We start from the raw sequence: 21,817 nt of genomic DNA, 5'->3' as shown, positions 1-21,817 counted from the left end.
TGCAATTGGCTTGTGACCTGAAATAGGGCCATTTTCATTGAGACTCACTCATCACTAGGATGATCTCAAAAATTGTTATGGATCCCTTTCAACTCAGGATATTCTATATTCCGTGATCATAGAAAGAAGATGCAGCTGACCAAATCCACCTCCATTCAGAGCCTGCTGGGGTTCCCCAGCACTACACCCCGCATGGCCAAAGGGACAAAGCACTGCTCTTTTTGGATGAGACAGGGCATCTATTCATGGATCATTTCAAACTGAGTTAGGGTAGATCAGAGTTTATGAAAACCTCCACAAAGAATTCGCTCTAGCAGGGCTACACCAGCACAGCTAAAAGGCTGAAGTACAGGCTGGAATGAACACTTGAAAAACATGTATGTCATAGAGTTAATGACAAAATAGATCACTATGTATTTGGCCAAATTTCTTTCTAGGCTTCTATGTAGCTGCCTGTTCTCAGAAGTGTTCAGGTACTTTGCTGGGGAGTTCTAGAGCAAGAGAGCAAAAAGCCTTGAAAGGACTTTAGCTTTATGCTGTACACAGATATGGGGGTGCTCCAGTTCCCACATGCATTGTTAGTGTCTTACTAGATATTAGAATAAAACTGTGAAATTATAAGAAACAACCAGAACATCTCAAAATCACCCCAAAACTGAAGAAACCATTTCATGATGCTTTTGTAAAAAACACTTACAACGCAGTCTTGGAAGTGATTTCCAAGCAAGCCAACTGCTGCTCTAGACAGTTTACTGGATGGTGTGGCTCAGCTCTTTCATACAGGCAGCACTTACAGTTGTATCTAGAAAAAGAAATATAACCAAAATTCTTTATGAGCAAATACACAAGTAAAGTCATCTTTCTCTTTAAAACCATGACCAGCTTAAAACTAGCTTTAGCAGGTCTCAATAGTTCTTGTGCCAAGCTTCACATGTGCTGCCTGCTCACAGGAACAAGCCCCAAGGTGCAGCCAAAGCACCCTATGGTGTATAAGCCAAGAGCAACTGTGCCTGAGAAAAAAACCCTGCACTGAGCGCATCAAAGTGGCAAACAAACGTGCCCAGCTGTTTTTCTCATCTAGTTCTACTTAAAACACTCGCAGGAAATGCAAGATGAATTAGTACCAAAAAAATGTAGGTGATTTCAGTAAGGCCAGGAATTCCAGGCACCAACTTCTATTTTCTCTCTCTTGAGTGGGTGTTCACTTGTAAATTGTAGACATGTTAGCAATTCAACGACTGAGTGAATTAACATTCAACTTAACAGTCATTGTTAGGTTGGGAGGTTATTACTGCTTGTTCTGCTAAAGTGACAGGTTAAAATACATTTGTATCTGAAAAGTTGTTTTCTACAATACATATTCTCTGTCTTTTTGCATCAAATAATTTTCTTCCATCATGTCAAGTCCTATTGTATGAACCATCACTGCCAGCTACACCACAGCAGCTGAGATAGGCAAGGAGAGAGAGCAAGGGGACGGGTGAGGAGGAGAGAGCACTCAGCCACTACCATTTCTCTTTGGGCTGCCATATTAATTTTTTTTCCAGGCGTTTCATGTGGTTGATTTGAGACTTCTCAGCAAAAGAGCATACTTGAACGTTCTGCTTTTAAAGCAAGCAAGCAAAGGCAAAACCCAAGAGCAAAGAGAGGGCTCTACTTCACCAAGTCATGAGTCTGAGAAAGCTGCTTGCTATCAGGCTCGGCGTGGGGCACAGAATGGAAAGTTGTGATTTCCCAGCCTTGCAGGTGATTACTATTAATGGAAAAAACAAGTTTTCAAGGTTGAGTTGACATACCACCACATGTTGAATTTTTGCAGACTCAGATCCATTTCGTACTAGTAAACGAGCTTGTACCCTTCCCTGCGTGCTTTTTTTTTCCTTTTTTTTTTTTTTTAGGATAGCTCACAAGCTGCTGACAACTCACACTGTACTAGGAGCTGTTCACACTGCACAAAGTGTTTACCACTCACAAGTGATGCTAAAAATTAATTTACAGTACCGCTACAGCAAGCTTTGACAAATTGTCATGTGTTGACACAGTCATAAGTTGTTGGTTAAAAAAAGTAACACTTCCCTCTTCTGCCACTTCATGTTTGAGACCAGGGATGGGCACATTATGCAAAGTTTGAGGGTTTGTAAGCTTCACAAATGTTTGGGCTTCACAAAACAAGCTTGGTTGTGAAAGTTTTTTCTCTTACAGTTAGGCAAGTGTTTATTGCCAAAAAGACTCTAGTAAGAAAAAAAAAACCCTTTCCCATCTCCCAAGATCTGTGTGTTGTGCAAAACTGGAAGAAAAGGCTGTAAAATAAATAACCTTGCAGGATACTTGTTCTAGATAAGATCACAGCAGTGACAAATAGCCTGTATCAACTCCTTAGAGCTGCAGACACCACCCTCCTGCTGTAGAAAGGAAAGGAAAAAATATAGCTACAAGAGTTTTAATTGTTCTCAGCTGTCACACAATGTTATCTTAAGTGAACTCATTTATTTCTCGATTCTCATATGTACCTCTATATGGAAAAGAAAAAACTCCAGTGTGGCATTCATCAGACAAAGTCCAAATTTATTTCCATGTACTCCAGATAGGTTTTAGTCAGCACACATGCCCACCAGAGGCAGCTCTTAAATTTCAACTCCTTCTCTTCTTCCTCAGGGCAGGACAAATAACATATCTAGTTTACACTCTGGAATTAGTAATGGACACAAATTTGTGGTCAGCTGAGGTGAGCAGTGTTTCAGTGGTGATGAAACATTAATCACAAACTAGCCTAAATCCAAGGAAAGAAACAAAGCCAAGTAAAATGAGCCCTCACAGCACCTGCCAAACGGGCTTTATGAGGAGCCCTTAGAAGTCACTGCTTCACGTTGTGCACCTGGACATCCAGTGCTCCAGTAGCTCTTCCTAAGATCACCCAATCTCAGAGCATGGACCATACAAGAATGCAGAGTAAATTCATTCATTCATTAGCTGGGCAATACAATGAATTAATTTTCTCTATTTCCCCCCCTTAACACTTGTACAAAAAAGAGACTCTTTGAGTGGTTCAAAAGCCCTGAGTAGGGACAACATTTTACCTTTGTAGAATCTGCCCTATGCCTGCATCAGTGCAAGAATGACCCACCTAATTTCTCTACAAAATTCACAACATGTTACTTCAGCCAAAAAGAGCTCTTGCAAAACATTAAGGAGGGATGGAATTTCATACGGACTCTTCACTTGCTCCCACTTCACACACCCTGTATAGAATTTCTCCACCATCTGAGATGTTAGTCTGATAGATGACATACTCTTAGACAGATTTAAGGAAAGCAAAGGACATTTACATCATTATAGTCAGGATGGACGCTGCCTTGTGCCATTGACTGAAATGAAATCATCCACGCTTAATCCATGTAGATCGCTCTACATTCATAAAAGCACCAAAGTGGCAACTCCTACCCTCCTCCCCTACGTAACAAAAATTTATAAATATTTTCAGCACATCACATTAAATGCATTATTTCACTGGATTCAGTCCAAGAGTCAACAGGGTAGAAATAAAGGTAATTCAACTATTAAGTCAAAAACTTCAGCTGAAGAGTTACCTAAGAGGTAAAAACAGTTCTCCTACACCTTGGAAGAAAACTAATAAAATCTTAAGTTTTACTGTAAGTTATCTCAACTGCCAAGATTTGATTTCTCCTGTACCTTTTTACTTTGCTGTACAGAAGGGAACAAACAACTTAAACTCCCTGAGTTCTTACTTTGGGATGGAAAAAGCCCAGGACATCCAAGCCACTAAAATAATTGAGAATACTGTGAGGGAAAAGGTGGGGCCTGGGTTTTTCTGAAGCATTTTTTGTTTGGTTTTTTTTTGTTTGTTTGTTTCAGGGATGCAGCTTGAGAGTGTGAAGAAACCACCCACAAGCAGAAGAGCCATTCTTGCCAAGTCCCTTGTGTGAGTTTGAGCTTGCTCTACCCAACACAGGGCCAGCACGGGAAGGTTCAGCTTTGGGGAAATGCAGACCCAGGATCTCCTGTGTCCTCTCTGCATCACACCTCGCTGCTCTGCCCCCAGTTTCATCACAGGGAGGATAGCAGTCTTGGCTGATCCTGCAGCCACACTCCCTCAAAACCGCTATGTGCAGGGCATCAGGAGAAAGCCATAAAGGTGACATTCATCCCAGTATGCCATCACCAAGGTATCAAAAGCAAAAGGGAACGTACGAAGGTGTCCTGCTCCTTGATGATGCATGCACACAGCTGAAGGGGTAAATTCATATATTGAATATATACCAAATATGCACTGGTAGTCACTGCTTGTATGGGATGTAGACTGTGAAACAAACTCCCCACGCTGGAAATTAAAAAGAAAAGGAGGATTTCAGCTTTCTTATTCCATGGGAATTGCTTTTCCGACAAGTAAGACAGGACACTAGCCCAAAGGCAAGTGACACCAGTGACTGCCTACACCATGGGCAATCTTCCTGTCTCTGTTCTATGCCTGTCTTCACTTCACTGCAAAGGTCACCATGTCACCTCTGTTACACAGAGCTCTGCCACCCATGAGCAATGGGGAAGCAGCTTAACTGGCCAGCCTGGCAGGACCTCCTATGAGCATTTGGGGGTAGGAGGAAACCTCCCAGATCTCCACTTAGTGCTTCCTGTTCTTAAACCTTAAGAGATGCTCAAATTGCCTTGAACTAAAAGCATTTCAGTATTGGAATACTGGAGGTCTTTAAAAGACATGTAGATATGGCACTTAGGGACATGGTTTTGGGCTGGACTTAGCAGTCCTAGGTTATCCTTGGTGATCTTTGTAGTCAAAAGATGCTGTTTCCTTCCTGACTATCCCCAGTGCAGGAGGGAGCAAAGGGAAGCAGTATCTCTGTAAGCATGAAACAGTGGGAAAAAGCATTAGATCTTTGCCTTCACCTGGAGCACACCTTGCACTTCCAGCCCTTTCAAGCAGAGGAAATTTGGTGGCCCTGTGGAGAGTGTAATGACATGAAAGCCAGCATCTGTGTCATGCAAAAATCCCTCAGGAGGCAGACTGGGAACTGCCTGCCCCCCACTCCCCCAAGTGAACTCACACACATGTACATGGGCACTACTCTCCTTTGCCTTCTTTTTTAACTGCATACACTAGTGTATTTTTCACTACTTTCTCAGCATGACATCCAATGCAAGGCATGTAACAATCAATGCCAACATTATCTATAGCACAGAAACATGTAATTCACTGAAACAGGACTTCTTCCCCAGCTTCTCATAGCCAGTTTTGTTGTATAAATCCATTTGACTTCTTGCTTGATTTGGATCTATTCAGATCAAACCTTTACTAAAGCCAGAAGCATTTTGTTTTTAACAAATATATTCCCATCCTCCCAAATCAAATCTCTACTTCTAGGTGAGACCAAGTCACCAAACTTTTATTGTAGTGTACTCCTTCTAAGCAAATGAACTTAAAAATTCAGTTAAATGGTAGTGTACAGCTAAAGGGCTATTTTACCCATCACATGGCAAAAATCATTCTTTGTACAGCATCTGCATAAATATCCATATGCTTCTCTTAATATTTTTGAGCCACCTCAGGCCGGAAAGGTAACTAGATAATGAAGAAAATCATGTCAAATTTTATGAGATCTTTAGTAAAATTACTTAAATTGAGCCATGATGGCTAATACAGTCTGAAATCCTCCTCATATATTCCACACATTGTCTGTGCAACCTAGTTAAAAGTCAGGAGAAGGAGACAGCTGAAAACCTTGTGTGACCTTTTGATCCACAGTGATTTCCACAGTAGAAATCACTGCAGGAAAGGTACAAGTCAAAGTAGTTAACTAGCAGTGTACACTCCACCTTCAATACTGATAGTGACAACTCAATGGAAAGATGAACATATTCCCATGTCTTCTGAGGCAATGATTCTTTATGGGCTATTCAAGGAGCCACAACCCCATTTATATACATTTTGCTACTTCACCCAAAATTACAAAAGTATCCCAGTTTCAGGGGCTGCTGGGCTGAAGTGAAGACATGTTCAAGGTTCTGTCTGTAGCAATGTTGACACCAACACTGGCAACGTAAACACTGAAGAGGCACATGGATATTTGCAAAATTTCATTCAGTACAAAGAAAAGCAAAACTAGGACAGAAGGATCCTAAATTAATCCAATTCCTGTCTTCCCACTGACTTCCCTCACCATTGGGAAGACTTTGGTTTGGATTTTAGTCAAGTCTGGTTTACAGTGCTCAACTTTGTGTGTCATAAAAAAACACCAACCCTTGCTGGAACGTCTTACTCATTACACAGCCCTGCAAAAATTATTAGCTATGATACAAGGCATTTCCCTTTGGGGACCAGAAAGGGTGAAGAAAGGGGATGTAGAGTGACAGCTTGTGGTTTCTAATGCAGCAGCTAAGAAAAAAAAAAAAGCATGAGGACTACAGGATATAATGTGTTTACATTTGTCAAAACAAGTTTCCTGGAGACATGGAGGGTCCACGCTGCTGAGCTGTCACTTCTGCTTGAAACTGCTGCCTCATGCTATCAGGAGGTCAGTCACTGACCTACTTTCTGATAGGACTGAATTAATTTGCTACTTCTGTACACAAATCTTTTTTATTTTTTTTAAAGAAATACTTAACAAACCCAGAAAAAGCTGCCTTTTATCCAACTTGGAGCTTCAACTGGTGCTGTGCAAGGCTATTACATACCCTGGCATGGGGCCCAGTGTGCTTGGGCTGCTTATTCTTTTGGAAAAATCTGTACAGAGTATTTTAATGAGTTGACACTGCAAATAACGTCTTTCCTTTTTGAACTCCTACACTACACTAATACCAGCGATTTAACCCACTACACACAATAAGGGAGGCCAGCACTCAAATAAGCTGTGCTTTGTCTAGGCTGCTCCTGAAATAGATGCCTACCACTACAGGATTAGCTCCCCAAATAGACAGATGCATGGCACAATACACTTACAAGATTAAAACATAAAGTTATTAATAGAAAACAAGATGAGTAGGTGAAACTTATGAACTAAACACCTACCAATCCAATCATGCCCTGCACAGAGCCAGCTAACCAGGGCTCACCAGGAGATGCTGATATGCTAGGAGCCCTTAAACTAAAAAGCATTCTCCTCGGAAAGTGAAGAGGCAGAAGTAGTAGCAAAAAACATGCCACCTACTTCCCCTCTTTGCTTAATGGCTACCTACACGCATATAATATCAATACCCAAACTCCTTCATTAAAATAAATGCATGGTGAAGGGTTTTTCACAGATCTTTCAACTACCTGGACCAATGGAATACAATAGAAGTCAGCTCTTGAAATCATCCTTAACAATGCCATCCATTGAAAGAGTCATTGCTTGGGTGGACTCCTCTTCCCGGGTCTCTTGTGGGTAGCAGCACTGCTGTCTGGAAACAGGACAGCCAGGTACCAATCCGTGAGAGCAGGGCCATTCCACCTTAAGGCTCTGCACTAACATTTGGAAGACGAGACCTCTTCAGCAACTTGGTCTCATACGCTCACCTCACCTTCCATCTGCTAAGCAAAGATAAGGATCTTCTCCAAATGCTTGGCTTGCTTAGTACCAAAACATCGTGGGTGAGACTCACACTTTCCTTTGCATTTCCCCAGGGCCCAATCTAATAATAGAGGAGGTAGTACTGACTACCGTAATACAAGACGACTATCAGCATCACAACAGATTTATGATCACTCGAGTTCCTGGACTTGATTAGGTTCATGTTGCCAAAGATAACTATGCCAAACCTAGCACTCGCAACTGCAAATGCATTCTTGTCAACCTTTTTAGCTTTCATCTGTGCATATTTACAAGCCCTGAATCTGAAGTTCAAATAAATCCAGCAATTCACTCAAACCCACCAGGATTTGAAAACATTAGGGAAGTGTCAAGATGTCATTGAGCTTGTTCTGCAGAAAAGAGCGCTTTATAGTTTCAGAAAGAAATAGACAAGGGAGCTATTTAACGAGATGGTGGCATATTGAAACATGGATAGATAAGTAATTAATAGCTACCTACTCTAAGTGAAAACTTTTCTGAGTGAAAAATCAGCTTATATGAAAAACTACAAGTCAACTGCTGCCATTTTTGGATGGATAAGAACTGTCATGCATGTTAGCATCTCCATTACCAGGAAGGATTTTACTCCTTTAAGCAATTCACAAAGACTTTCACACAGAACAGCATGTGGGAAGCAAGGAACTAACAGAAGGAGACACCAAAGAAATGTTGATATTTGCAACTAGAATTCTAATGAAAAATGTTATCAGGAATACATGAACACAGGAGAGAACCTCTACCATGAGAAGCTGAAGCTTTAGTCCCTTACAATCAAGAGTAACTACACAATTGTGTAGGTGCTATTATTAGTGTACAAAATATTGGCCAAATAATCTCTTCATGTTGGTAGCTCAAAATATTTAATTATTTCAAAAGTCCAATATTTAAGCAGCAGATCACATAGTTAAGAACTCTCTTAACCCTGATGTGCAGGTTTCTTTAGCAAATTTCTATACAGCTTCAAGTGAAACATATGGCACCTTAAAGTAAACAAACAGGAGAGGGAATAATAGTCATGCTTCAAGAAATAGGAAGTATAAACCTATTAATTAAGCATTTAATTCCTTTTATCCCTCATGTCTGTCTTCACAGGCTCTCTCGGCAATCAACCAATTTTGGGATTCACTGCTGTCATGCCAATCGTGGCAGTACTTCAGCTAAAAAGGCACTGTCAAGCACAATGAAGTTTCCCTTCAGCTTGTTCCCACACTGGCACTGTGTAAAACACACACACTGCCTGGCGAGGGGAGCTGGGGGTGAGGCTTCATCTGCCCTAGTTCCAAGAACTGCAGACCCGCCCTAGCTGGCAATGGCACAACTGAATCACACCAATGGTCGAGACTTTGTGCTATAGAAACCACCTCACACCCTCCTATACAACACATAAATAGAACCCAGTGGTGCATTTTTGTCCAGCTTAGCGGTGGATTTGGCAGTGTTGGGTTAATAGCTGGACTTGACGATCTTAAAGGTCTTTTCCAACCTAAACAGTTCTATGACTCTTTTCCAACCTGCACATGCCTTGGACTGAGGCATATTATAAACATGAAAAAATTTCCCAGCATTTCACTGTTACAGCTCAACCTCCCACTTGAATCCATGGACATCATGCCCTGTACTTCACCCAGTGATGGTGCACACAGAGCACAAGGAAGGATACGGCACACAGATTTCCTGCTGTGAAGGAGAATATACATCTCTCTGATTCTAACAGTTTGTTTTCACAGTGGTCCTGTGTTCCTGTGGGAACTGGTGTTGGCAGAGATCAAATTCTAGGTCAGGGCTTATAAGGCTTTGAAATATATAAGGATAGTTACTGACAATGAGCTGTGCATTTGTATCTGCTGACTTGGGCAAAGAAGGCACTACTGATGTCCTGACTGTAAATTGCATTTTAAATGCATGTTTGGCTGCCTCACCTGAACTATCCCTGCTTTCTGTACTTAGTATGCTCAGGCCTGGCAGCTGATACTCCCAAGCAGCTTCTGGCAGTGGCCATCTGAAGCCAGTGACCCAGGCTACTGGCTCCTGGGGCAGGGACTGTCACCCAGCACACAGCGCAGCGGGGCCCGGACTCACCCAGCCTCTGGGCATCACTGCAGCATAAATGAGGATAACCTAAATGCCAACAAAGGGCAGATACTCAGCCCTGCAACAAGAGCACACTTTACTGCAAACACCTTGTATCCCAGAGCTTGAAATAGAAATTTCTGTGACAAAAACTTCACAATGTGAAACGCTGTATTAAAAAACCAGCAAGCTGCGCTGTTTGGCATCTTGTATTCCGGCCCTTGTGAGAAGTTCAAATAGCTCAAATACAAATCTGTAATACTGCTCTCTGAGTAACAGCTATTTTAAACCAATTTTGGCAGACACTAAGAGTCGTAAGCAGGCTGCCAGCTGTATGGTTCCTTGAGTCCTTCTCCTGGATCCATCCAGCCAGCAGTGGTGACAGAATACCCTCCTGCTCTGCTAAGGAAGCTCTGATACCTTCACCTTCCTTCCAGCCCAAATGGTTCTGCAGCAAGGAGAGCCTGCCTTTGCTGCTCCAAGGATAGAGGAATATCACCAATAAAAATCAGAATCTTCCAGGTTTCCAAAGTTCCCTTTCCATAAAATAAGCCTTAAAAAGAGAATAGACAATGAGCCACACAACATTTTTTACAGGCACTCATTTGAGATGACCCACATAATTAATTCACTTGACCATTTCACATTTCCTAAGTTATAGCAACAAGCAGTATAAAAGCTTTAACAGTTATGAACAATTTTTGCTTTATGTATAAAAGTGCCTAGTGTAGTTTGTAATTTATCAGCAAAAATTAACATCCCCTCACAATACATGGACTGTGATATTAATTTACAGATACCTGAGCATCAAACACTTGCTGTCCTGGTCATTTCCCTGCACCTCTTTACCCTTTAAAGCAGCCTCCTCTGAAATCTCTGTGTTCACCAGCTTTCCAAGCACCAACCCAAAAGTGTGGCTGGTACACAACTTGCCATTTAGCAGTTTCTTTTCCCTGGATCTCCAGGCTACACAAAGCTCCCATCCCCAGACTCCTGTCTGGGACTTCATGATGGGAGAGTAAGATTATGCTTTGTGACCCCACAGCACAAGTTACAGTGCAATAAAATAAGTATAACAAAATATAAGTAAAAGTGAGGAAAGATCTACAATAAGTAAATCCCACTTTTTCAATGCACACCACAGGAACACACATATCCACAAAAGGGATTAGGTACTACATCCTTGTTGGATGGAAGGAGGTGGAAAGGTCAAGCCAGAAAACCTGAGAAGTAAAAGCAGAATTATTCAACATAGTGATGGTACTGCAGAAAGGAGGAATTTTTTTTTGCACAACTGCAGCAAGGCCTGCAGGGACAGGGGGAAGTGGAGGGGGTGGAAAGGGATGATTTTCAAACAGCAGTGCTGGCAGAGCATGAGGTCAGTAAAGGAGGTCATGTCATTCCAGCAGAAAACCCTGCTGGAATTATCCTACTGGGCAAGAATGATCGTACTCACAGAAAGACTGCAATGTGCAGTCTCGGTCAAACTAAGTAACCCAGGGCTCCAGCTATGGAAAAACAAATCCCAGGAAGCGAGGCCATTCCCAACAAACTGGACACAAACAGACTGCAGCTGCTGAAATACATAACTGGAGTGACATAATATTAGAACACATTTTTATGCTTACTAAGACAACAACAAACCCAAGCCTGAAGCTGTATTTTGGGCACACTAGCTCAAACTATCTTTAGACAGGAAAAGTGTGTGTGTGTACAGATGTTCCAGCAAGCACGGAGACCAGAGAGCTGGAAAAAGCACTCACTCACTTCCGAACCTTATAAAAATCGTCTGTTGCAAATAAGGGTGGGGAAAAATAGACCAGGCAATGCGAAACAAAATAAAAAACAAGAAGCAGGCAAGAAGCCAGTAGTTGGTCAGGGATTGGTGAAGTGTAGTGGCTCCATGCCTTCTCCAGCTTTACTTCTCCCAACAGATGTTTCCAGGTGTTATCCCCTCCTGCAGTCCCTCTGCTATGTTTTACTCTTCCTGCCAGCTCTTTCATCCAGCTTTGTATCTCACTTTCACAGCTGCTCTTTTGGAAGCATGATTGAAGCTATAAATTCACGTCTACACATCTGTAATAAAAATAGTTTTTGTAAAAGCAATTCTTCTTCCCTATCGATGGTGACACAAATGATACAGAATCGCTGGCAATTCTGGGGTCTCACTGCAGCTTTAATCACTAATCAAGACAGAGAGCAATACTCTGTCTCACAAGGAAACAGTAATAATGAAATTATATATATATATATCTTGGAATTACTTCTATTTAAGAAGAACTGAAAGATACAATAAATGGCCTCAAAGCTCTTTTTCCATGGAACAGCTGTTATTTTTTAAGTAAAACGTAATTATCACCTTATTCCAGAAAACACATCTACATGCCTTCTCCTTTGCCCTCTTGGATATAAGGAAATCCTTAGGGCCACAAATGAAGCAAGCAATGCTTTCAAGGTCTCTAAAGTGACTTAAGTGAGCCAACAGTACAGAAGACTCTGCTCACCTCATAAGCTCTACGTCTTTCTTAATCTTCAGCCTGTGGCAAAGCAGAAATCCCAAAGCTTATGCTATGGGCGTGATACACAAGTGACCACTCCTGCAAGCAATGCTTGTACAAGAAAACTGATTTGCACAGAGGCACATTTCCTTTGGGTTCAATTTGTCTTTATGGCAAATAAATCAGCCATGGGCAAGCATTGGGTTAATATTGGCAGGGCAAATTCCAAGCCTGAAACCCTAGGAGAAAAAACATAGCTTTGGGTGATGGAGATTGGCCACCAGCCTGCTGTTGGTAGGGTAATGGAGGAGCCAAATAAAGAAACACAAAATTGCACTGACAGGAGCAAAAAGAGATTGTAAAGAGACTGATTTAAAAAAACGAAGAAAGAGCTAAAGCAGGGAAGTTTGACAAACAGAGACAGTGCTTGTGGAAGAAGCTGACATGGCATTTTTATAACAAGGGCAGGGGAGTAGGAGCAGAGTTCAGCACTGGACCTGGAAAGGACTGATCCACCCTGGTGACTGCCTCTGCCTCCAGGAGAGGCTAGGAGCTCTCCTGAGCTCTTTGGCTCTACGTGTGGCCAGCACAATAGGGCTCTGCTTGCAATGGGTGTGCCATGCCTCTGCTACTACAGCGTGACAGCAGCTCCCCAACATGTAAGGGGATGCCTGTGATTCCAGTGCTGCAGTGGTATTAGCTGCAGTTTTTGTTAAGGTTTTCATCATTAGCTAAGCCACTATTGTTTTTACTGAAATTCACACATGCATACAGTACTTAAGAGAGAGAAGGGGGGTGAAAACAGAAGCTGAATTGAAAGTTCAGCTTCTTTTAACTTAATTTGTTAGCAGGTTCATCATTTTTTTTTGACAGAATAATCTTTTCATGGTGAATTATTTTCACTGGAGAAAAAGAAGAGACCAACAAATTGCTGGATAAAATTTGTGCTTTAAATTATAAAGCAATTAATGGCATTTTAGCAAGCACACATTATTCTCTCCAGAAATAAAATCCCTATTTCATCTCATCTAAATTGCTTGGTCAGCTTCAAATAAGTGCAATATAAATCTCCTTCCCATACTGCTGCTGTTATCTGTGATAAAGGGAAGAGACAGAAGATAATCCTGTGTTCTGTATTCACTGACACATCATTTTCATGCTACACTACACTGTAATTTATTTCTAATGGGATAAACCTCTTGTAGTCTTCCTGCATTGTTCAGCCATACACACATCCCCAACTGGTACCAAGATTGTAGGACTGGCAGGTGCAACACACAGGGACCCTGCTTGGTGGATTTAGGATGTCTGCTGCACATTTCAGCAAAGCTACAGCTGTGAAAATAAACAGAGAGACTGTATAATTAAGGTACGCTTTTATTCCTTCCCACCCACTGCCTCCTGCAAGTGAGGCAGTCAAAGAGTATGACACTTTTCAGTACTTGTAATTTCCAACTAAACTTTTCATTTTTTATCTAATCAGTTTGAGATGATGCAAAAAGACATGTGGAGCTGTGAGAGATTAAAGGACATGGAAACCAGCTGAAAGTGAGAGGTCCTTATGGTCTTAGCCACAGCAGAGGTATAGTTTCATACAAAGGAAAATATCTTTGCTGCTCTTTCTCCTATCCTCATCAAGAGGAACACAAAAAGTAAGTAAACCAATGTATGAAAATCAAGCTGGGGCCATGAAGATCTACAGTTTTGTTTACAATATTTTCATAGCATTTTGCAGAAGAAGATAAAACCTATGGCTCAAGGCTTATAAAAACTTTCTTCAGTTTAGAAGTTTGAACTGAATATCCAGTTATTCCTGATGCAATCCTGAAATGGATAGGTGCAAACAGAAGGCTACCTATGATACTCCTGCAGAAATAAATATATTTTAGAGAACACCCCATTAATTCATTCAACACTTTTGTCTGTCAAAATGTGCAAGACCATTACAGATTCTTAAGCTTCTGCCAGTTAATAAACACTATTATCAAGCATCAGGACTTAAAGAGACAAGAATCTCAGTTTTTCCATGCCTTTCACACCCACCTCTCCAGCTCTGCTGATAGTGAGAACTCACATACAGAGGACATCTTACAAAGTAAAATATTGTCTAATTTGCTGTCTACTTCTAGGGCTCAATCACTCCAGCCACTTACAAAAAGATTCTTTCTGTCGGATTCAGATGCAAGGTAGAAACTTGCAGCTGTGACAGTCAGCTCTCCAGCGTCCCTTTGCTGTCAATGCAAAGTGACAGTGCCCCTTCCAGGGCACATGTCACACCACTGCAGGTACCCATATTTGAGGTGGTGAATGAACCCCTTACTGCCTAGGGAGGGGACTGAGAGCTCCACTGTGGCCCCACCTGCACATGGACAAACTCCAGCTCAAAGGGGCCTGGCAGCAGGAGAGCTGGGTCTGGTCTCCTGGGCAAAGGTCACTCACAGCAGTGTTTCAGCTGCTGCTTTGCCATCTCCAGCTGGACTGGGGTCCTCAGAGCACCCCAAGCCCCTGGGAAGGATGGTGACAGCAACAGCCAGTCTGCAGAGAATGGGAAAGAGAAATACAACAGCAGGGCTGCAGCTGCTTTATATTCTTCTTGCTGCAGATGATGAATGTTAGCTCTGGTTTACCAACAATTCATGCTTCAAAAATTTGATAAAATACCCCAAGGGCTAATTCTTCCTGAGCTCCATCCCTGCTGCCACAATCCATTTGTATTATGACTTTGTTCTGGGGATGTATCTGCAACCACTTATGTGAGGGGCCCAAATGACTTGATCCAGCGCAGTCTGTCAGTGGCAGGCAGTGCTGCTCATGTCCACACTGGGTCACACTGGGTGAAGGGAAGTGGTCCCAATGAGGCTGGCTACTCCTTTAGCAGGGATTCCAGCTGAGATCCTGAAAGAAACCACCAAGCAGCCTTGCCAGATGCTCCTGGGGCTCCACAGAGCACTTGGGCAATCAGATCTGCTCCCACAGCAAGGCCCAGCCAGACTCTGGCAACAGACCTCTGCTGCATCCCAACCTACCTACAGGGTTTGCTGCCAGTCTGTATTCTGATGTCTGCTGAAGTCAAAATTTCAAATACAGCAGATCCAGTGCTCATTTAGGTTTTACTCATCTGAAACTCCCTCTTAAATGTAATCCAGATGAGCTCCTTGGCATGGATAGCAGCTGCCCTTACTGTCTGCAGCCTCCCTTAGGAGACTGTTTTCAAAAGGGAGCAGAATAATTTTAGATAGACTGCCTTTCACTGTGGTTGGAAAAGGGATCCTTGATCATGCTCCCAAGGTCATACCCTGCTTTCTGAGCATCTCTGGGGAGAGATGGCAGCATAACTCACATGACAAGCTCAGGAAAGCACTGTGGGTGTCTTTACTGAGCTGCTTGTGTTGCCTACGAGTTCTCAAAGGCAAAATGCATGGCTTAGCTCCCCCCTGCAAACAGGTGACTTTGTACTTTGTACTGGCTACAGACACAAAAAGATGGTATCATGCGAAGCATGCAGGTATATCTGCACCTACTGCCACAGCTCACCCTGCTGCTGCAGAGGGGGCCAGTAGCATGAAACACAACAGGCTAAAAGCAAACCCTCAAAAGAGATGCTTGGTCCCAGATTTGTAGTGCCCAGGAGCCACAGCTATCCTACAAGCCTATGGGGGAAGAACTGAGAGGGCTAAACCCGGTTAGATACCACCTGGTCGTGGTGAATGGCAATAAATGCCTTTGAGGCATGTGCAAGTAAAAAAGCAAGCTTAAATCTGGGAGAAAGACATTGGGATTCTCACTCCAAACACAGCAGAAAGCCTTGGTTTGGGTGCTAGAACAGTCTCCCTAGGCACAGGGCTGGGATCTTCACGTCTCAACCTTTCAAAGCCAGGCTGAATGAGGAAGAGTAAGAGCTTGGCTGGAAAAGCAAGAGTAGATGACAGAATCAGTCTTTACTGCCTTAAATTTTTAACTCTCTGAAAAATCAGCTTCTTATCCAATAGGCAGGTGACACCACCACTAGGAATTTGACGGCTGTCCCTCAGATGTCAAAAGAAAAGCAGCAGAAGGGAGGTAGCACAACTGGCCCGGCAAGAGGGGTGCAAACTGCTTCAGCCCTGACACATAAGGTGCTAAGAGGCAGTGATAAAAGCAAGAGGAATGAATAGGGTCTGGTAATTTTTCTAAGAAGCAGGGTTTGCATACAGGAACCAGAATTATAAAGAAGTAATAACTGAAGAATTTATTTGTACTATTGATTAAAAAACAGCACGGAATGTTATTTTTGTCCCTATGTTCTACAAACTAGACTAAAATTGCGGAACCTAAACATTTTTTTTACTATAGCAACAGCCATCATCTAAAACACCAGCTGAACTAAACTCACAAAATTGTATTAAGTATCATATACAAGCACTTCGTATGTACAGTACAAAGCTAAGGGCTATCCTTCACCTCCGAAGACAATCTGTAGCTACACTTACACCATGTAAATATTTATTCATAAATAAAGCTAGAAGCAACTTCTTTATTCTCAATGCAGTGTGTGAAACACGTGAGGTTTTTTTCCATGTCCACAGAAACTTACTTCAGTTACTAGCCCCTCAGGACAGCTTGTGAAACTAGAAAAAGTGGTGTACTGTCCACTGCTTCTAATTAAAATCTTACAGTATTGCGGTCAGAGAGCTCTGGAGAGCTGGTGAGGTCGCGTGATTTCCTTGAGGTCAGACAGCAAAAGCACACTAGATCAGGGATGACAGATTTCTTGGCTTGTCCATGCAATGCAGTCCTCTGCAGCCTGAGCCAGAAATGCCGTCACTGGGAAGCTCTGGTTCCTCTCAGTAACCTAACTTTAAATAGTCTGGATCTTTAAAGGAGAAAAACCCATGTTAGCACACCCTCCCCCCCGCATTCCCCCCAGGTACCAAGAGTAACTTTTTCCCCTAAAGCCTTCTTGCACCTGCAGATGTTCCTCTGGGAGCCAATGTGGCTCCAAAGTCTGTGCCAATCGTTAGCCACTCTCTGCAGTTTTCCTGTATCGCTGAGTGCCAGTAAGTGTTCACACTCCAAGCAATATCTGGTCTGGCTGTTTGTGCTCCTCCAGCTGCTTGAGAGCCCATCTGCTCAGACAGCATTGCTGGCTTCACTCACTGCACACGACCCAGTGTTTCCATTGCTTACCCTGGAGAACTTGGGGGACACACTGGTGAGGAAGTGGCAGATCTTTGCATTTGTGACACATTGACTCCATCTGTTACCTAGTATTTTCCCCAGGTATTTACCTCTGGAGGCATGAGATGTCTTTGCCTCTGGTGAGTTTCCAATACTCACATCCACATGTTAAAATGGAAATAACATCCGAGTGAAAGACTCCTAGTTTGGTCTTTACATTTGTATTTTCAATGACTAATTTTGTTTAAGTTGGTAAACGCAGCTGTTGCCTTGCCAGTTGGTGACATTTCCTTTTGGACTTCTCCCCTGGTTGGTGTGTCTCTGCCAAGACATGTAAATTGACTCATTCCTTGTATTCCTTTGCCTTTTTATACAATGCTTCAGTAGGAATTTGCAAAAGGTCTCTTGAGATTTGTTTCCTTAAATAATTATTAGCCCTGCAATGCCAGACAGTCTTTTCTTACATGTTTTTTGAACTGCCACTTAAGCATCCCATGGATGTTGGATCTAACTGATGTAACAGCTCACTACACTACATCCAGCTGTACTTTTTCTTATGGTGGCTTGGCCATGTCACTGTCCACTCAACAGGAGCCTTAAAGGGGTGAGAGAATGCAAGCTGGTTTTACACCAGCATTATCCATGACGAACCACTCATGCAGCTCCCTACTGGCTTCAATGGCTCGAGCTTTTCAGTGACTTTACAACCATCATAAATACATACATGAAAATAACAGTCTCCTGGAAAAGGTAATAAACATATTCTCACCAAGAGCTCCAACAAACAACTGCATCAAACTGGCAGGTGATCTGCCTCAAGCCAGGGAGGAGGAGGCTATCCAAAATCTGGATAGCAGAGGCCATCTAAAAACCTGACCATTGTTTTGTCTTCCTAACTGAAATGTCTGAGCTGAAGCTGTAAGAGAAATAAATTAGAATCTCTGTTTTCATTTTTGTTTGGATTTTTTTCATTTTTGATCCTTGTACCAGTGAAAGGAACAGAACTTTGATTCAACTTTTGCAGTGTCTTGCATCACCTTTCTGAAATACTTTATCTGAAATGCCATTTCTTTGTATTAGTTGGATTATGTTAATTTTTTTCATATTCCTGTATTTCATGAAGAACTCAGCAACTACTCATTCAACCATTTTTCAGCAATGATCACTACCTCCAGCTACTCCAAACTGTGGTTTCAGATAGCTTTTCACATCTGCCTTTGTGCTATGAGACAGCATCTCTACTTTGGGATTCTCAGTTTCTTTGGCAAAGTCACGGTGCTCCTCCCACCACCATCATCCTTCTCCTGTCACTAAATAGTTTTCACTTGCTAACCTCAGACAGGCCTATTGGCTGGTAGAACCTGGCCTGTTGAGCAAAGGGAATAGCTTTTTCAGGAGCTACATCAGTTTCTTGGGCAACACTGTCTTATTTCTCTTGGGGCCTCTATTCTTGTTCTGAAACTGATTTTGCTGGACACATTCAAATATCCAGTGTTGGTTTTGGTATTTGCACCCTTGGAAAGTCTACTATCTGGGATTGCTCAGCTGCAAACCAGTTACATTTTTAGCAACATATGGCATGTTTACTTAAGTAGTAATACTAATTTGCTAATTCTTCTTACTAATTGCCCCGCAATTTTTTTCTTTTTTTTTTTTTTTATTTTTTGTATTGTCACAAAAAAAAATCACTTCTATTTCACACTAAGATGTCCTGAAGATAAACACTGTGTTTGTCTCCAGTATACTCAGACCACAACAATTCCACCAACAGCTGTGGGGACATCTCTACACTATGTCCAGGCATCACCAAGAGCACAGAGAGCAGGCAGACTTCTGCCAGGCCCCACATTATTGCTTTGGAGACAGAAGATGACATTTGGCCATTAATTCCTCTGTTCTGTCACTGCCCTAACCCCAAGAAAGAGGTCTCCCTTTTAGTAAGCAGATGTCAGCTAAGGAATTTGGTCCAAATCTGCTGACAGCTCTTATCTCATCACAGTAGCTGTCTGTTGGTAATACTGTGTAATTGTCATTTCATGTACTGTGTTTGAAATCTAGTTCAGAGCAATCGACCACTAATTGGTTCCCAGTCTACAAGCTATTTTTCTGCCGTGGAAGTCATAATTAATGCTACTCCCTCTGAGTTATCATCATCGTGCTTCATGAATATATTATAGCTTTGTTTTCATTCTTAAGATTGCTCTTCATCAATTCCTGGTCACAGACAGTTTGCTTACTCAAAGGATTTTACTATATTCCTCCATTTCCTTCACCTGCATCTCTTTTGTTGTTGCAGCCTTTATTTCACTGTTCCAGAAACCTACTTTCTGTGGTTAGTTTTTTTTTCCAAACCTTTCCCTAAAGAACTCTTCAGAGGCTTGCCTGGCTCATGGCTTTCACCAAAGCAGGTCACATCATTTCACCCAAGACAGAATCTGCTGTTTACCTGGCAAGGACTTTGCTGTAACAGCTACCTTGGCATCTTCCTCTAATTTGCCTCTTTTCCAAGGACAGATTCTTTGCTTGTAGCTGAACCCCAAACAATGTTGTATCACTGCTCTTCATCACAACCATGATGTTTGACCCATTCAGTTTGGGCCATGAGACTCTAAAAAAGCAAGGACAGTTGAAGCCTTGATTAGGCCTTGGGGTTCAAGTGGCAGCCATGCACTCCAGTTGCTAAAGGAGAACAGCAGTTTTACTGTCACCTACATTCCACTTGATAAGGATGCTGCAAGATAAAAAGATTCCGGATACTTGCATTTTACAGTAACAGCAGCCATTTCAATACCTGCCTTAAAAAAGAAACCACATCTTACATCTCAGAAATGGCTGTGTTCTGTCTCCAGAGCTGATGTAAACTGTTCAGACCATCTTCTCCATGACATTTTGCATTTCCTCTCTCCCTCACGCCCAGCACACTAATAGGTTAGTAGTTATCACCACCTGAATCTTATGCAGGTTTACATTGGGACTCCCTAAATATGGTGAAACACAGAAACTTCACACCTACCAGAGCCCAAAAGAAAAATTCATAATTTTTTTTTGGCTGCTGAACTAGCTCATATTCCTCTACAATTACAGGACTATTTGGTTCAGCAGATGGAGAATTAAAAGAATTTTGCCAACAATTTTTACTGCCTCACATGAGAGATGTTAGCTACACTTGAGCCCCATGTGACACAGTAATTTTGGACCTGACAGTGGGTTTGGGTACCCTAAACCGTAAGGGAAGAGCAGACTTTGCACTTGAATGGTCAAGCCACAGACCTGAAATAGTAACATTCAAAAGTCAGGTTTGAGGGAGAGCCGAAACGGGACAGCAGTGTTGAAAAGAACAGCTGCTCATCCTTGCAAAAAGCCCAGTATTTCAGGGAGACCCACTCTAAAGAGAAGAAGGAAACTTAACCTGGGGGCCAGTACCTGGGACCTGCTAAATCACTTTTCCACAGCAAAACTGTAGTGGGTAACTATTGACCAAAGAAGAGATGAAGAATCCAAATCAGGATGTTAGGGACTGCTCCGAAAAGCCACAGGATGGGCAATGGATTAGGTCAGTGCATGGGGGTCATCTGCACTGAAGGTGTCATCTTTGGCACCAGCCATATGGGGTGGGAGACGGGGGTGGGGAGAGGGAAGAATGAAAAACCACGGTTTGGGGTAAAAGAGAGTTTTCTGGTTAAAAAATGAGACCCAAAAAAATGCTATTTCTGAGATAGTGAGAAATGAGCGGCAGTCTTTTCATCATAACAGAAGACAGAAACAGGGAAGACAAAGAAGTTATGTTCAGAAGAACATAAAAACCAGAGATATCTTAATGATATTTGCAGATAACAAGCTCTCAAGTAGTATAAATACAGCCTGAGCAAGTGTAACTAACATACAGCTTGCTTTGAAAAAGACAAAGCATCGCATTTTATCGCTTCTTCATGTTAACATATTGTAATAAACAGCAATGGAAAGCAAACAACAAGGGACCTGGGCTGTGTTAAAAACTTTCTTCTATAACCCCAAGCAACTACTTTGTGCCTCACCTTATATACACATAAAAGCTTTATAGACTACAATTAGCATCTGTAAGGTGAGTTTAATCAAAATTTGGTGGTTGAAGTACTGTTTTAGTGCATAACTTCAAGAAAAGTTATGCAATTTTTGCCATTTATGGTCATCTGCTACATAATTTCTCCCTAGAAAATACAGGTTTTTTTGAAAGTACAGAGCATAAAAAATGACCTGTGTTTCTGAAACAGAAAGAGACTGGAATCCACTTGTTCAAATCCAGACTTTAAAATTACATAAGTGACACTCCGAGACAGTCTGGGCCATCACATTGTGGAGTTACCTCCTGCTGAGAAAGAGTGACCAGCAGGAGGATACAGGACATGGCTGGTACCTGTCTGCACAAACTCCCTACACCAAGTATCCAGGAAAGAACTTCCAGTGTAGTGTTTTACAAGCCATAGGCAGGTGTCTGAGTATATACAGGTGTGTGAAAAATCTGTGGCTAGTAGGTCT

At 42.1% G+C, this 21,817-nt stretch overlaps 1 protein-coding gene across 6 annotated transcripts in view; it reads right to left on the bottom strand.

Annotated features, from left to right (window-relative positions):
• The window catches only part of BACH2 (BTB domain and CNC homolog 2), a 180,894-nt gene that overhangs the window by 95,846 nt on the left and 63,231 nt on the right, over nucleotides 1-21,817 (bottom strand). For 4 of the 6 annotated variants that reach the window (XM_030235916.2, XM_050972024.1, XM_018918321.3 and 1 more), the window contains one exon: nucleotides 698-802. The exons of 1 other annotated variant lie outside the window; for it this stretch is intronic. The gene's annotated coding sequence lies outside the window, so the exon portion shown is untranslated. Of the gene's footprint in view, nucleotides 1-697; nucleotides 803-19,748; nucleotides 19,911-21,817 lie in introns of all 6 variants that reach the window. One more of the 6 variants, XM_050972025.1, reaches the window with a different exon arrangement.

The sequence above is a fragment of the Serinus canaria genome, chromosome 3, assembly GCF_022539315.1.
Source record: "Serinus canaria isolate serCan28SL12 chromosome 3, serCan2020, whole genome shotgun sequence".
Taxonomy (NCBI): domain Eukaryota; kingdom Metazoa; phylum Chordata; class Aves; order Passeriformes; family Fringillidae; genus Serinus; species Serinus canaria.
The sequence above is the reverse complement of the archived record's forward strand: the minus strand, read 5'-3'. Positions and strand labels throughout refer to the sequence as shown.